Source organism: Narcine bancroftii, chromosome 14 (genome assembly GCF_036971445.1).
Source record: "Narcine bancroftii isolate sNarBan1 chromosome 14, sNarBan1.hap1, whole genome shotgun sequence".
NCBI lineage: Eukaryota > Metazoa > Chordata > Chondrichthyes > Torpediniformes > Narcinidae > Narcine > Narcine bancroftii.
The window spans coordinates 50,449,526-50,463,112 of NC_091482.1; the positions used below are offsets into that span (position 1 = coordinate 50,449,526).

The 13,587-nt window shown below is 42.5% G+C and overlaps 1 protein-coding gene across 4 annotated transcripts in view; it reads right to left on the bottom strand.

Moving 5' to 3' along the window:
- efl1 (elongation factor like GTPase 1) overlaps positions 1-13,587 on the bottom strand; it is a 219,356-nt gene that overhangs the window by 91,001 nt on the left and 114,768 nt on the right. The gene's annotated exons all lie outside the window — the stretch shown is intronic.

Genomic DNA, 13,587 nt, shown 5'->3' on the forward strand with positions numbered 1-13,587 from the left:
TCTGAGGTTGTTATAATAATACACAAGGTTTTAATAGTTTAACTGCAAGGTTATGTCAACCAGATGAACTGCCGATTACATTTCCAGCTTGGTACATTCGTGATGACAAGATGACTGCTCACTTAGTTAAATAACCTTTAAGCCAAAAAGTTGGGGCTCAAGTCCCAATTTAGGAACTTTAATGTATAATCTGGACAAGCACTCTGATGCAATATGAGAGTCTGTTGCAATGCTGGAGCTGTCATCCTTCAGATGAAATGTTTAACCAATGTTTGCCCTCTGTCGCATTACTTCAAAGCGAATTACAGGAGCTACGCCAATGACTTGCCATTAGCTATTCCTCAACTAGCACCGTCAATGGCATTTTACCTATTTCTCTTTGATCTCAAGTTGGCTGCTGCAAGACAAAAATGATGACTATTCTTAAGTTCTTCAATGGCTGTAAATTGCTTTTAAACACAAGGTTGTGAAAGACAATATGTAAATACTTTATTTTTCCTGGTTTTTTCAGAATCAGAGGATCAGAATTTATTGTCATGAACAAGAGTTCTGTGTCAGCATCAAAGTGCAAACATTCGTATTGTGACCATCTTGCAACATTACTATTAAAAAAAATAATAGTGCAACAAAAAGTAAGAGAGTGTCTTTGCTTCATTCCTTATTTAGGAATCCAATGGCGTTGGGGAAGAAGCTGTCCTTGTGTTGCTCAGTGCTCGTCTTTAGGCCCCTGCACCTTTTCCTCGATGGTAGCAAAGTGAAGAGGGCATGGCCTGGGTGGTGGGGTCTTTGAGGATAGAGGATGCATTTTATAGCTACTGCCTCATTTTAAAACAGCAATGCAAAATAGGGGGAAAGAAACGGCTGCTTCATAGTGAAGATGCCATTAATAGATCCAAAATCCTGCATTTGCACTTGGGACTTCTTCCCTGCTGATCTTGGTGCAGTCAGTGATGAACAAAGGACATTGTGGCAACTGGAATCCATTAATGCTGGCTGACTACTGTTGGACACTTACATGAGTGGCATCAGATGCTGAGTACAAATGAAAATCAGCCGTAAAACCTTTTTTTGGGCAGTTGAACTCACGCAATGTTTCAACATCACGACGCAATTAAACATGCTAAATTTAATACAAGTTAATGTTTCTCTAAATTTCTAGTGATACAGCAAATCTGAAATTATCTTTGTGTTCAGTTTGAAATTGTCTATCATAATTCCCCATTTATTTTCAGGAAACAAACCTTTAGAACAAATTGGATGTCTAGTGTTATAGTTCCAGGACACCCTCAGTGACAATATGACACCACACCTGCCATTCTAATTCTTTACTCATCTCTACATGGCAAGATCTACTGTGATCTTGCCATGTAGAGATAAGACCACTTTCATTTTGGGTAGGTCAATGTTTGTTTCTTTAATTTCCTTGAATTCAGGGCAGCACTTGACCATAAGCTCAACTGGACAAGAAAGACTCAGAGACTATTTACTGTCTACAAAGCACAAGTCGGGAACAATGATAGGATATTCCCTACATCTGGATGAGGTCATCACTAACAACTCTCAAGTTGTCTGACCTTATCTGAGACAAAGCAGCACATTTGATTGGCACCCCATCTATTGCCAGCACCTCTATACTCGATGGTTTCTTTCCAATGGTTATCTGGCTGTTGAACCCTCCTTTATTACACTAATCAGGGACTGCATGACACCACAAAAGGTTCGTCTGCATCATTGCAACAACGCATTTTTTTCTTGTACTACAGTAACAGCAAATATTTCTTATCTATCTTCTGTACTTATCTCTTTTTTAAACTAATGTTTACTATTACGGCTTTTTCATAAAGCACTTGTTTGGCTACAACGAGTAACAATTTCAGTGCATATGTACATTGTACATTGTGTATGATAATAAACTCACGATCAATACCCTAAACATTCATTCTACAGTCACACGGTGACCGCAGTGAGTTTCATCCACAAAATGCACACCAGTGTTTCATTCAAGCTCCTCCAACAGCACCTCCCAAACTCACAACCTCCACCATCAAGAAAGCCAACGACAGAAAGATTTCCAAACAAATTGCACATCAACCTGACTGGAAATTAGATCACAGAATGTAGATAGATTTAAATCCTGGGAGCATTTTCACCGGCAGGACTGCTGGGGTTCACGTCAGAGCACACCACCAACTCCTCGAGTGCAATTTGGAATGGGAAGTAAATTCTGCACTCAGCAGTGAACCCCCTCGGCCGCCCGGCAGTCTCCTCCGGCTGCCTCCCCCAACCGCCGGTCCCACTTGCTGGATTTTGGAGCTCTCCAGATTTTAGATGTCCAGATAAAGGATTGTGTACCTGTATCTCTTTAACTAGGTGACCAGAATGATGCTCAAATCTTCAAGTGTGCTCTCACAACATCTTGCACATTTATAATATGATGCCCCATCTCTTGTTATCAATGAAAGTAAAAATACCAAATACCCTCTTCACCACCTTCATTCTCAGGAAATTATCCACTTTTACTTTCGGTCTCCATGTTTTTACAACAATGTCCAGGAAGCAGCGACTAATAGTTCCAATCCTAACTTAGTTTGAGAATTGGCCAAAATACAACACTTCATACTTGTCCATCTGCCCTTCTTTAGTCCACTTTCAAATTGATCTGGATCCTGTCGTAATCTGAGATCAGCTTCTTCATGGTCCACTCTATGTTCTATTTTGGTGCCATTTGCAATCTTACTAACCATGCTAACTCTACATTCACATCCAAACCATTAACGTAATGATCAACACGGTGGATTCAACACCAATCTCTGGTCACAAACCTCCAATCTGAAATTACTGCCACCATCTGACTCCTATCATCAAGTCAATTCTGTAGTGATTTGGCCAGCTCAAACTGGATTTCTTGCGAGCCAACCTTTCAGATCAGTCCATCATGTAGAACCTTGTCAAAGGCCTTGTTAGAATCCATGAAGACAATGATCTGCCCCCTTGCCCTCATCAATTTGCTTGGTCAAAAACTCAATTAAAGACAGTATTTCCCACACACAAACTGACTTTCCCTAATCAGTTATTGCCTTTCAATAGGCAGGTAGATCCTGTTGCTCAGAATCCCGTACAGTAACTTTCCTACAAATTATGTCAAATTCACCTGTCTGTAGTTCCTAGCTTGCCCTTGTAGCCCTACATAAATAAAGGCACATCATTAACCAATCTCTAGTCCTCTGGTGTCTAAGCCATATCTAATAAATTTACAAATATCTGTCACAGCCCCAGCAATTTCTAACTTAATTCCACACAATGTCCAAGGCCTAACTTGCTCAGACCCTGGGATTCATCCAACTTAATGTGCTTTAAGATTGCCAGAACCCCCTCTTTTGTAAATGTGGATATGCTTCAAGACATCACTGTTCTCTTCTCTGAATTAGCTTCCATGTCCTCTTCCGTGAATTAGCTTTCATGACCTCATTCATGACCTTCTCCATGTTAAATGCAAATGAGAAATATTCAAATAACCCTTTGGATTCCATGTCCCTGTTTTCAGGGATTACCAACAAGTGCATATACTCCATGTCCCAGTTTTCAGGGACTACCAACAAGCATGTATACTCCATGTCTTAATTTTCCAGGACTGGTTGTATACCCAACCACCAGTTGGTTCATATTGTATATTATGAAAGGTTAAAAATGGTCAGAATCCAAAGAGTTAAGACCACACCCATCTTCCTTGGCACCACACTTGAATAACTACATTGATCTTTCATGGAACCCATTCTCTTTCTTGTTGCCCTTTTCATCTTTATATATTTATACAATCTCTTCTGATTCTCCTTTACCTTATTTGTCAAAGCCATCTCAAAATCCTCTTTTTCACTGATTTCCCTGTTAAATGTACACCTACATGTGTTACCCTCAAGGAATTCTCTTGATCCCAACTGCCTACACCTGACATTAGCCTCCTTCATTTTTCCTGAGCAGAACATCAATACCCCTTGTATCTTCCTTCCGTTGGAAAGATTTTCATCCATTGGACTTTACTAAAACCTTGGAGCCTTTCTCCTCCTTCAAGATTCTCATTAAATTCAATATTTTAACCAAGCTTTTAATCAGCTCCCTTAATCACTTCTTTGACCATTATTTTTTCTTAATTTGTGCTGTTGTCAGATGTCATGGGATGTTTCCCTATTTTAAAGAGATTATATAAATACAAATGTATTTACAGTATTATTCCAATATGCAAGGACTGGCTATGGAAGTAATCACTATATTGCAAGGCTGATAAATCCAAATCAGAAATTCAGCATCAGTTTTTTCCAGATGAACAAATAACACATAAACTCACTCATTCTGTCTTCTCAGGTGATCTATAATTAACCGGTCTTAAATAAAGAAAGAGTCTGAAATTAAATCTTTTGACTTTCAAGAGGATTTTATGTAAAAAAAATATCAAAATTAAAAAATCAGTTTGCAGAAAATGGACTTAGTCAGGAGCGTGACAGAAATGGCTCTCTGATTTTCTTCTCTTTGCAACCACTGACTTTTAATTAAATGTAGCCTCTTTGTATGGTGTGTATGCAATGGAAGCTCAATGCCATCACATTATCAAATATCCAGTCAATTTGCAGTTTCAAATAATAGGTTCCCAACAAAAAATGTACATTATTAAACATGGGATTCCATTTTTGCATGTTTTACACTAGCGAGGTGAGGAGGCATTTCAAATCGAGAGTAGCCAAATTATGGCCGTGTATTTCCAGGTAACGTACTTCTTTCATGCAAATTTTAAGCATGTGTTGATATTTTTCTTTTTGTCTGGATTCTACATTTTCTCCATTTTCCCCATAAAGAAACAGATCAACCACTCTCAGCTGTTCCCTCGGAACACATTCCCAAAATCAAGCCCTCTTTTTCGACTGTGTTAAAAAAAACCCCTTGAGATTGGCTTTAAAAATCCTTTCTCAAATGCTTTAATAAATGTCCAATCAAATGCCTTATTAAAGTCCACAGAGACACCATCTACCATTCATTTCCTTTGATATCATCTCAGAAAACACAATTAGTCAAGTTTATTGTCATCTGATTGCACAAGTACAACCTGACAAAACAGCGTTCTCCGGTCCTCAGAGCAAAACATGCAGACACACAAACAGACATCACACACATACAGACAACTAAAACCGATGTAGGACAAGTATTGTAGCCATTAAAATAAATAAAATAATGTTTTGTACAAATTAATCTCGGATGGTCAGTGTGAGCAATTAAATTTGTCAGACAGACTTTACCCCTCACAAAATTCTGGGGCTACACAGGCAGCAGAGGGGGGAGCACAAGTGCCAGCGACTGGGACCAGGGTTCCAATCCCTCACTGTCTTTAAGGAGTTTGCTCATTCTCCCTGATTCTGTGTGTGTTTCCTCCGTGGGCTCCGGTTTCCTCGCACAGTTCAAAAATTGTACCGAAGGTTTAGGTCAATTGGGTGTAATTGGGCGGCACGGGTTCATGGGCTGAAAGGGCCTGTTACCTTTGCTGTATGTCTATATTTTTTTTTAAATTAAAAACCATCCTGAATCAGTCCAAGCCTTTCCAAATATACATTAATTTTGTCACTTAGAATTTTCTCTAATAATTTCCCTGATTTAACATTAACAGGGAACTCTTATAAAGGACAGTTCAAGGAAACATGAAGCTTTCTTTTTCAAATCCTGACTCACATTGAGAACATTTTCTGTGTTTATTTCTGCTGTAGAATCATCTGCTGATCATGTATCGCAGTATTTATTACCATGTTCAGATCATAATATACAGAAAGCACAAGTAATTGATGTTAACTGAAAGCAGATGTTTGCAACTTAAAAATATGTTGACTGGATCGATTTGTCAAGCAACAGGTGTTTTAGTTGCTTGATTAACATGACCATTTATTTTTCTTTCCTTCAATCAAATCTGTTTCAAATAAATTAACAAAATTGTCCTTTTTTTATTTGTTTGATTTAGTCTTTTCAATTAAAATTATCTGTCTGAGTCAGAGAGTTTATAGCGTACGGCATGGAAACAGACGCTTCAGCCTAACTCCTCCATGCTGACTAAGGTGCCTTCCTGAGTTGGTTCCATATTCCTCTAATCCTTTCCTTTCCACAGTGTTGTCCAAGGTCTTTAAAACCTTGTCACTCCACTGCTACTACCATTTCCTCTGACAGCTCATTTTTTATTATTCTCCAACACTTTGTGTGGTCCTCAAGCCCCCTTTAAATCTTTCCCTCTATCCTTAAACTCTTAGACTTAAGCCCCTTTCACATCCCACCAAATTAGCTGTTTTGTGTCCTGGGATAGGAATGGGGGCTTGGCTTTTCATACTTGACCACTCTGAACAGAGACACTGAACACTTTCACACTTGCCAGGAGCCATACCTGGGGTTAGGACTATTCTACCTTCTACTGTGACGTCATGACGCATCAAGTAATGGTGAACCTTCCCAAAATCCTGATTAATGTATTATGATCTTATATTTGAACAAAATTAATCAAAATAACATAATTAAGCTTTATGTACAGCACAGTACAAGCCCTTCAGCTCCTGTGGCTGTTGTGCCAACCTATATAAACTTTATAAGGGACCGTGGGAAAGTGCGAGCAATAAAGAGTAATAGCAATTTTTAAAAGTTGGTAGCGCTATAGCGCTTGATTTATATAGTGTGGGAAAGTTCACATACAATTTATAAAGACTGTGGGGGAAAAAGTAATGGTGAACCTGCTCTCCCAGAATTCCATACGGCAGAGAAAGGACACAGCATTCTGGGAAGTCAGGTCTGCCATTACTTTTTTCCCCACAGTCTTTATAAATTATGTGCTATAGTGCTACCATGCTGTTTAAAAATTGTCCGCTATTGCTATTTATTGCTGTTTATTTCCTCTCTCTCCCACTGCGACTTTCCCATGGCAAAGGTTATCCCTTCATTTTAATCTTTTCTTCCTGCACTCACACAAAATTTGGGTCATTTCAATCCCACAATGCAATTACCCCCTTCACACTTGCCCGATTGCAATGCATCTGCAGACACCAGGGATTGTCTTAGGGGTCGAGGCCGTCAATTCCCGGCGTGAGATTACGTCATCTGATGTCGGCATTGAGCTGATTTTGCTTTCACACTTGCCACTTTAAAGGCCGATTGCCATTTGATTCTTGGGATCACTGCAAGTGTGAAAGGGGCTTAAGATTCCATTGCTCTTGGAAGAAGACCGCAACAATCCATCTTAGCAGTGCAGGTCTGTGACAATCATTCGACACAGCAACATAATTTGAATTGTTTTTCTTAAAGAAATCATCTAAGACATTTAAAACAAAAAAAATCCTTGAATTTATCAAGATTAGAGACCCAGCCCCACAACTGACAGTACTGGTTATCAAAAACAGACTATTGTCTTAAAGATATCAATATAGGAAGCCCCAGTTGTCCATCAAACCTCTGTACAGCAATGAATGCATCAGTGGAGTTTTAAGGCTTTCACAGCAGGAGGCATTGTCAATAGTTAACGGTGTCCTGGGAAACCACTTGGTTAGCATAAATAGTCCAAGCAATCAACTGCTTTTGGCACAATATATCGACTGCTGGTGAAGGTTCTTCCAACAAAGAGAGGGTCTGATATCTCACAATTATTCTATTTTTTAGCTGCATACAGTAAGAATGATCTTTTGGTTCATGTCCATCCCATCAGAGGGACACATATTCGGAGTTAAACTTCTTTCTCACTGTACCTGGTCCTTCGTTAATGACACTTGCACGCAGCCTCATGCAACTTTTGGTTTCTTTGCCTATCCCTTCATTCTATGCCCACGGTTCTTGAACCTCCTGCTGATGGAATGTTTCCTTCTCCACCTGTACCATTCATGGCTGTACATAGTCCTTTCACATCCCTTTGCAAACGTACAACATCAACTTCTCCAGTCAATTAACATTGCTGAAGTCCCTCATCCACAGAATCATCCGCACCTTCGCCAAAGGCTTCACATGTTTCTAGAAAGCGGCACCAGGTGGACACAATACTAATGCGCAAAATCATGCTTGATTATGCTTCATCAAGACTTTCCTGCACTTTTGCTTTATAAGTAAACCAAAGGATACTATTGCTTTTTAAAATCACTTTATCAACCTACTTGATCCATGAACATTTATCCACAGATCGTTATTCTTAATCCTTTTTAAAACTGACTTCCAGTTTGTTTTGCCTCTTCTTATTCATCCAATTGAAATCTAAACCTCTCCCAAACATTTTTGCTGTCAAGTAGTTAATTAAGCCTTGCAGGTTATCTACATACATTTACAATAGAACCATAGAACATTACAACTCAGAACACAGGCCCTTTGACCCTTTTGGTCTTTGCCAAGCTATCATTCTATTTAGTCCCACTGTCCTGATCTATTCTATATACCTCCATGGCCCTCCCATTCAAATTTTTCTTAACTGAGCTCGCAATCACCACTTTAGCTGGTAGCTCATTCCATACTCCCACCCCTCTCTGTGTGAAGAAATTTCCCCCTAAACTTCCCCCCTTTCAACCTTAACCCGTGTCTCTACACCATTTTAAAACTGCTTTCGTTATCAGGTAAAATACAAAAGCATGCAAAGAGGAAATATCTTAAGGAAAGGCTCCAAAGTCACATCTCACAAAGCTGTAAAGATGAGGTTGTAGCGGCTCACCTGCACGATAAGCGAACCCATGCCAGCAGACACGGGTAAGTCCGCAGCCAGCGGAATCCACAGAGACGCTCAGCGTGGGGAAAAGCCGCAGCCCACAAGTCTATGCCACTTCTGCCCTGCTGGGGCGCTAAAGACTTTTAGACCAGGCTGGCGTTTTTAATCGTGCAATTTCAAACCAGTAAAGCAGTTACTCCAGATCTCTGTAAGGCTCAGCGCGTTCCTTTCGGTTTAGTGGCTTAGCAGCCACATTGGTAACTCATATGGTCCAACGGCATTTGGACCAGACACAAACAACTCCAGCAGCGTGGACAACGCGAATGATTCAACTTTTCAAAACGCAGTTTTGTTGGAACTGCTGATTTTCTGAACCGTTCAGCCCCTCATTCGATTCCAGTAGGGCAGAGGCTCAGTTCTGGGTCAGAAACATCGTCTCAGATGAGACCTCATATTACTACATGGTGGCTGTGTTCGACCAGGAAACTTCCTACAGCAGCCTCCGGAGGCTGGCAGGTATGAGGCACATTTGGCCTGTCACGCCACAAACGGGCTGTGCTGTTGCTACAGATGGACGACCAAGGAAACCGGGAGCCGTCAGCCCTATTGAGTTACGTGCTGGAACTGGCAGATGGCCATAAGCCATGTCTACGCTTTGAATAGCTCTTCTAACAGCAGATGCCAGAGGACACCCGCCTCCTGCTATCAAATGAAGATTTCTCCGACCCGCAAAAAGTGGCCGCTCACGTGGATGCTTTGTGGCGTGCCAAATGAGACACCGGAGCCAGTGTTGGAACTTGTGTTGTGTCATGGCCAAAGGACTTACCACACCGCACCCCATCAGCTAAAATTGCAACACCCACACCGAGTAACGACACCAGTTCCTAATCTTGGTGCTTTTACTATCAAAGAAGGGGATCCGGGGCCTGCCAATGCCGACCACCATGCTAGTTTCAGGGAAATGAAAAGGCCAGTCATCGCTAATTGCTATGGCGGCTGGCCATTGTGATAGCCTCCTGTACACGTGGGACAGATACTCCAGGCACAGATTCCTAGTAGACACAGGAGTTGAAATCAGTGTCTTGACCACACCCCCCACCCCTTGAGCCACAATACCAGAACTAGAAGGGCTGGATCTGCACTTACGATACATAGACTGCCCTCTTGCAATTCAGTTCCAGCTAATTCATGTGGATGTTCACATGGTGTCACAGCCATTGCTGGAGCAAACTTCCTTCGTGTGCACAGTTTTCTGGAGGTCTTGAAGGGACAGAGGCTGTTCAACACCAAGACTTTCCAAACTTTTCCCCTTGGGGAGGCCAAATTGCCAGCTCCACACCTTGAACTCCACCAGGTGCTCAGACATCAAGTTCGTCAGGGTGTTATCAGAGTTCCCGTCCATTGTCATGTCGCAGTTTTCCATGGCAGTCTCCAAACATGGCGTGACACACTACATCCCCACCCAGGGGAACCCCCCTGCACGCCCGGGACCACAGGCTATTGCCAGACAAGCTCTGGCTGGCGAGAGAGGAGTTTAACAAGATGGAGGAAAAGGGGATCGTGTGGTCCTTAGACAGCCCACGGGCCTCCCCACTCCAACTCGTGCCCAAGTCCGTGGGAGGATGGAGGCCATGTGCTGAATGATGCAACCGTCTCTGATAGACACCCAGTCCCACTCATCCAGGACTTCATGACCAACCTGCACAGGGCACACATCTTTTCCAAGATAGATCAGGTGCATAGTTATCATACCAAGGATGACTCAAAGGCTCCCATCATAACCCTATTCGGCCAGTTTGAATTCCTGAGGATGCTGTTTGGCCTTAAAAACGTGGCGCAGACCTTCCAGCTCCTCACGGATGTGGTGGCTTGGACTTTCTGTTCATCTACCTGGACGATATCCTGGTAGCCACCCACTCCCGCCATTTTGCACCAGGTATTTCACCAGAAGGGAGAGAGTTCACAATCTTCACAGATCATAAGCCCCCACCCCCCACTTCACATTTGCCAAGTGTCCAACACTTGGTCAACCCACCAACAGTGCCACCTGTCCCACATATCTGAATTCACCACCACAATCAAACATTTCTCGGGAAGAACAACGTGGTGGCGGATGCGCTGTCAAGAACATCCATCCGATCAATGCAAGCCCCGTCCCCAGGAGTGGATTAGGCAGCTCTAGCAGAAGCACAAGTGGAGGACAGTGAAATACCGGCAATCCGAACCATGTTCGCTGGCCTCCACCTCGAAGATGTACTCATCAGGCCCAGAGGTAATAAACTCCTCTGCAACATTCCACAGGGCAACCACAGCTCATCGTACTGGCTGCCTGGAGGCGCCGAGAGTTCAACGTCTTACACAGATTGGTCCACCCTTCCATCCAGGCAAATACCCAGCTAATTGCAGACCAGTTCATGTCTCATGGCGTACACAAACAAGTCAGACACTGGGACAGGATATGCACCCATTTCCAAATCTCCAAGGTCCAGAGACACGTGAGGGCACCACTGCAAATCTTTCAGCTAACACACAGGAGGTTCGAGCATGTGTACGTGGACATTGTTGGCCCACAACCTGTTTCAAGAGGGGTGAGGTACCTATTTACGTTGGTGGACAGATTCATGAGGTGGCCGGAAACTGTTCCAATCAGTGACACGACAACATAGACATGTGCCAGGACCTTGATCACAGCCTGGGTGGGGAGATTTGGCCTCCTCGTCCACATCACTTCAGAGAGAGGTGCGCAGTTCACCTCAACCCTGTTGTCCCCGATAGTTCAGCTCCTGAGAACAACTGCGTACCACTACACCAAACAACTGCGTACCACCCCTAATCGAAAGGCTTGGTGGAGCGTTTCCACAGGCACCTAAAATCGGCCCTGATGGCATGACTCCGAGGACCCGGCTGGGTAGATGAGCTCCCTTGGGTGTTGCTGGGTATCTGCAAAGAACCCAAAGAAGCCTTAGCAGCATCATCGGCAGATTTGGTTTATGGTTCACCGCTCACACTGCGAATTCATGCCTACATTCTGCAGCCAAGGATAGAAGTGCTGACCAGGCTCCAGGAGAGACTAGGGACACTGGCTCCAGTTTTACCATCCCACCACCCTCCTTTGTACCCGACGACCTGTGGGAGAGTGAGTACACGTTCATCCACAGAGGAGCACACAGATCGCCCCAACAACGGCCGAACAAAGGACCCATCAGGGCAGTGCAAGATAATGGGACAAACTGCGTTTTGGACATTGGGGGCCAGAAGGAGACATTTACCATCGATCATCTCAAACTGGCACACCTGTACATTGAATGGCCAGTTGTTACACCACCTGCTAGGAGACGAGGCTGACCACGTAAAACGGACAGTACACAGGTTACGGTTCCTGCGCCTCCCTTCGCCAGTTCTGGGGTGGGGGAGGGTCACGTAGTGGCTCACCCACACGACAAGTGAAGCAGCACCAGCAACTGCGGGTAAGTCTGCAGCCAGCGGCGTCCGTGGAGACGCTCAATGCGGAGCAAAGCCGCAGCCCAGAAGTTGACGTTACTTCCATCTCGCTGGGACGCTAAGTACTGTGGGATTCTTTAAGCATGCGATTTCAAACCAGTAAAGCAGTTACTCCAGAACTCTGCAAGACTCAGCATGTTCCTTTTGGTTGAGTGGCTTAGCAGCCACAAGGTTGCTCTTTTGAAGATGTGGTGCTCTGTGGGTTGTATTTAAAGCTCACATACGGCAGGGTGCATAATTACTTAACTTACCAAACCACAGCACAGCTCTTCTGAAGTTGCACATATGCCATAACAGACATATTGGCTTGAAAATTTATACATTGGAGGTTATGAGCATGAAAGTTGCTAAAATTTATTTTTCTTTATTCCATCCACCAAGTAGGATAAAAATAATTTATAAGAAAATTCAGATGAAGGCTTAGAAATTAAGCTGGCTTCAGAGGGATCAATACTTTTAAAATTTGCACATGGGCATGTAATTTTTTTAAATGATGTATCAGTGTTGATCAATGCAAGTTGGTTCATTTTTTAATAATTCAATATGTCCTAAATTTTATTTGTTTGTAGCTTGGTAAGTGAAAAAAAAATCCACTTTTAAAAAAAAAATTAAGTTTCGATAAGTACAGTATGTGGAGCAGACAATAAATTGCTGGATGAACTTAGCAGGTCAGACAGCATCCATATGTTGAAATGGCCAGTCAACATTTTTGGCCTGGTCCCTTTTTATCAACACCATGGATGCTGTCTGATCTCCTCCCCAGCAATTCTTTGTCTGCTCAAGATTCGAGTATCTGCAGCTTTTTTTCCTTCAGTGAATGGAATGGGTTTGGGGTAATTTGTTCAGAATAGATTTTTAAAAATCATACTAAATGTAAAATAAGAACTATGATTTGGATTTTACATGCTTATCTTTGGGGATGAGATTTAAAGAAAACAAGAGAGATTTTCTGCAGCACCAAGAGGAGAGGGACAGGACAAGAGGGTAACAGTGCCACTCTTTGTGTGAACTTGTAATTGCAACCAATATACTGTATTGCGAAAGGATTTGTAAATGTGAATTTAAAACAAAAAAAAAATTGATAGCATATGCAGGGATGTTGAGGATATCTCAGACATATAAAGTCATATTTCACACTGTTCATTATTTTATTTAAAAAGCAGAGGGCAGTGCAATACTCCCCTATCAGTGTGGTCAGACTGAAATATTTGCCAGAGATGTCAGGGTCAGTAAACAGCTTGTAAATTTCTGACCTTGAGATAAAGCATTGTGACTTGGAAAATTAACAATCCTGGCCTGACAATTACTTTTACCTCTTTCAGGGGAATGAAAAATACTGAAATGGTGCAGATTTTTTTTCTGGAGTGGGGAGAGGGATAAAGGATATATCTAAG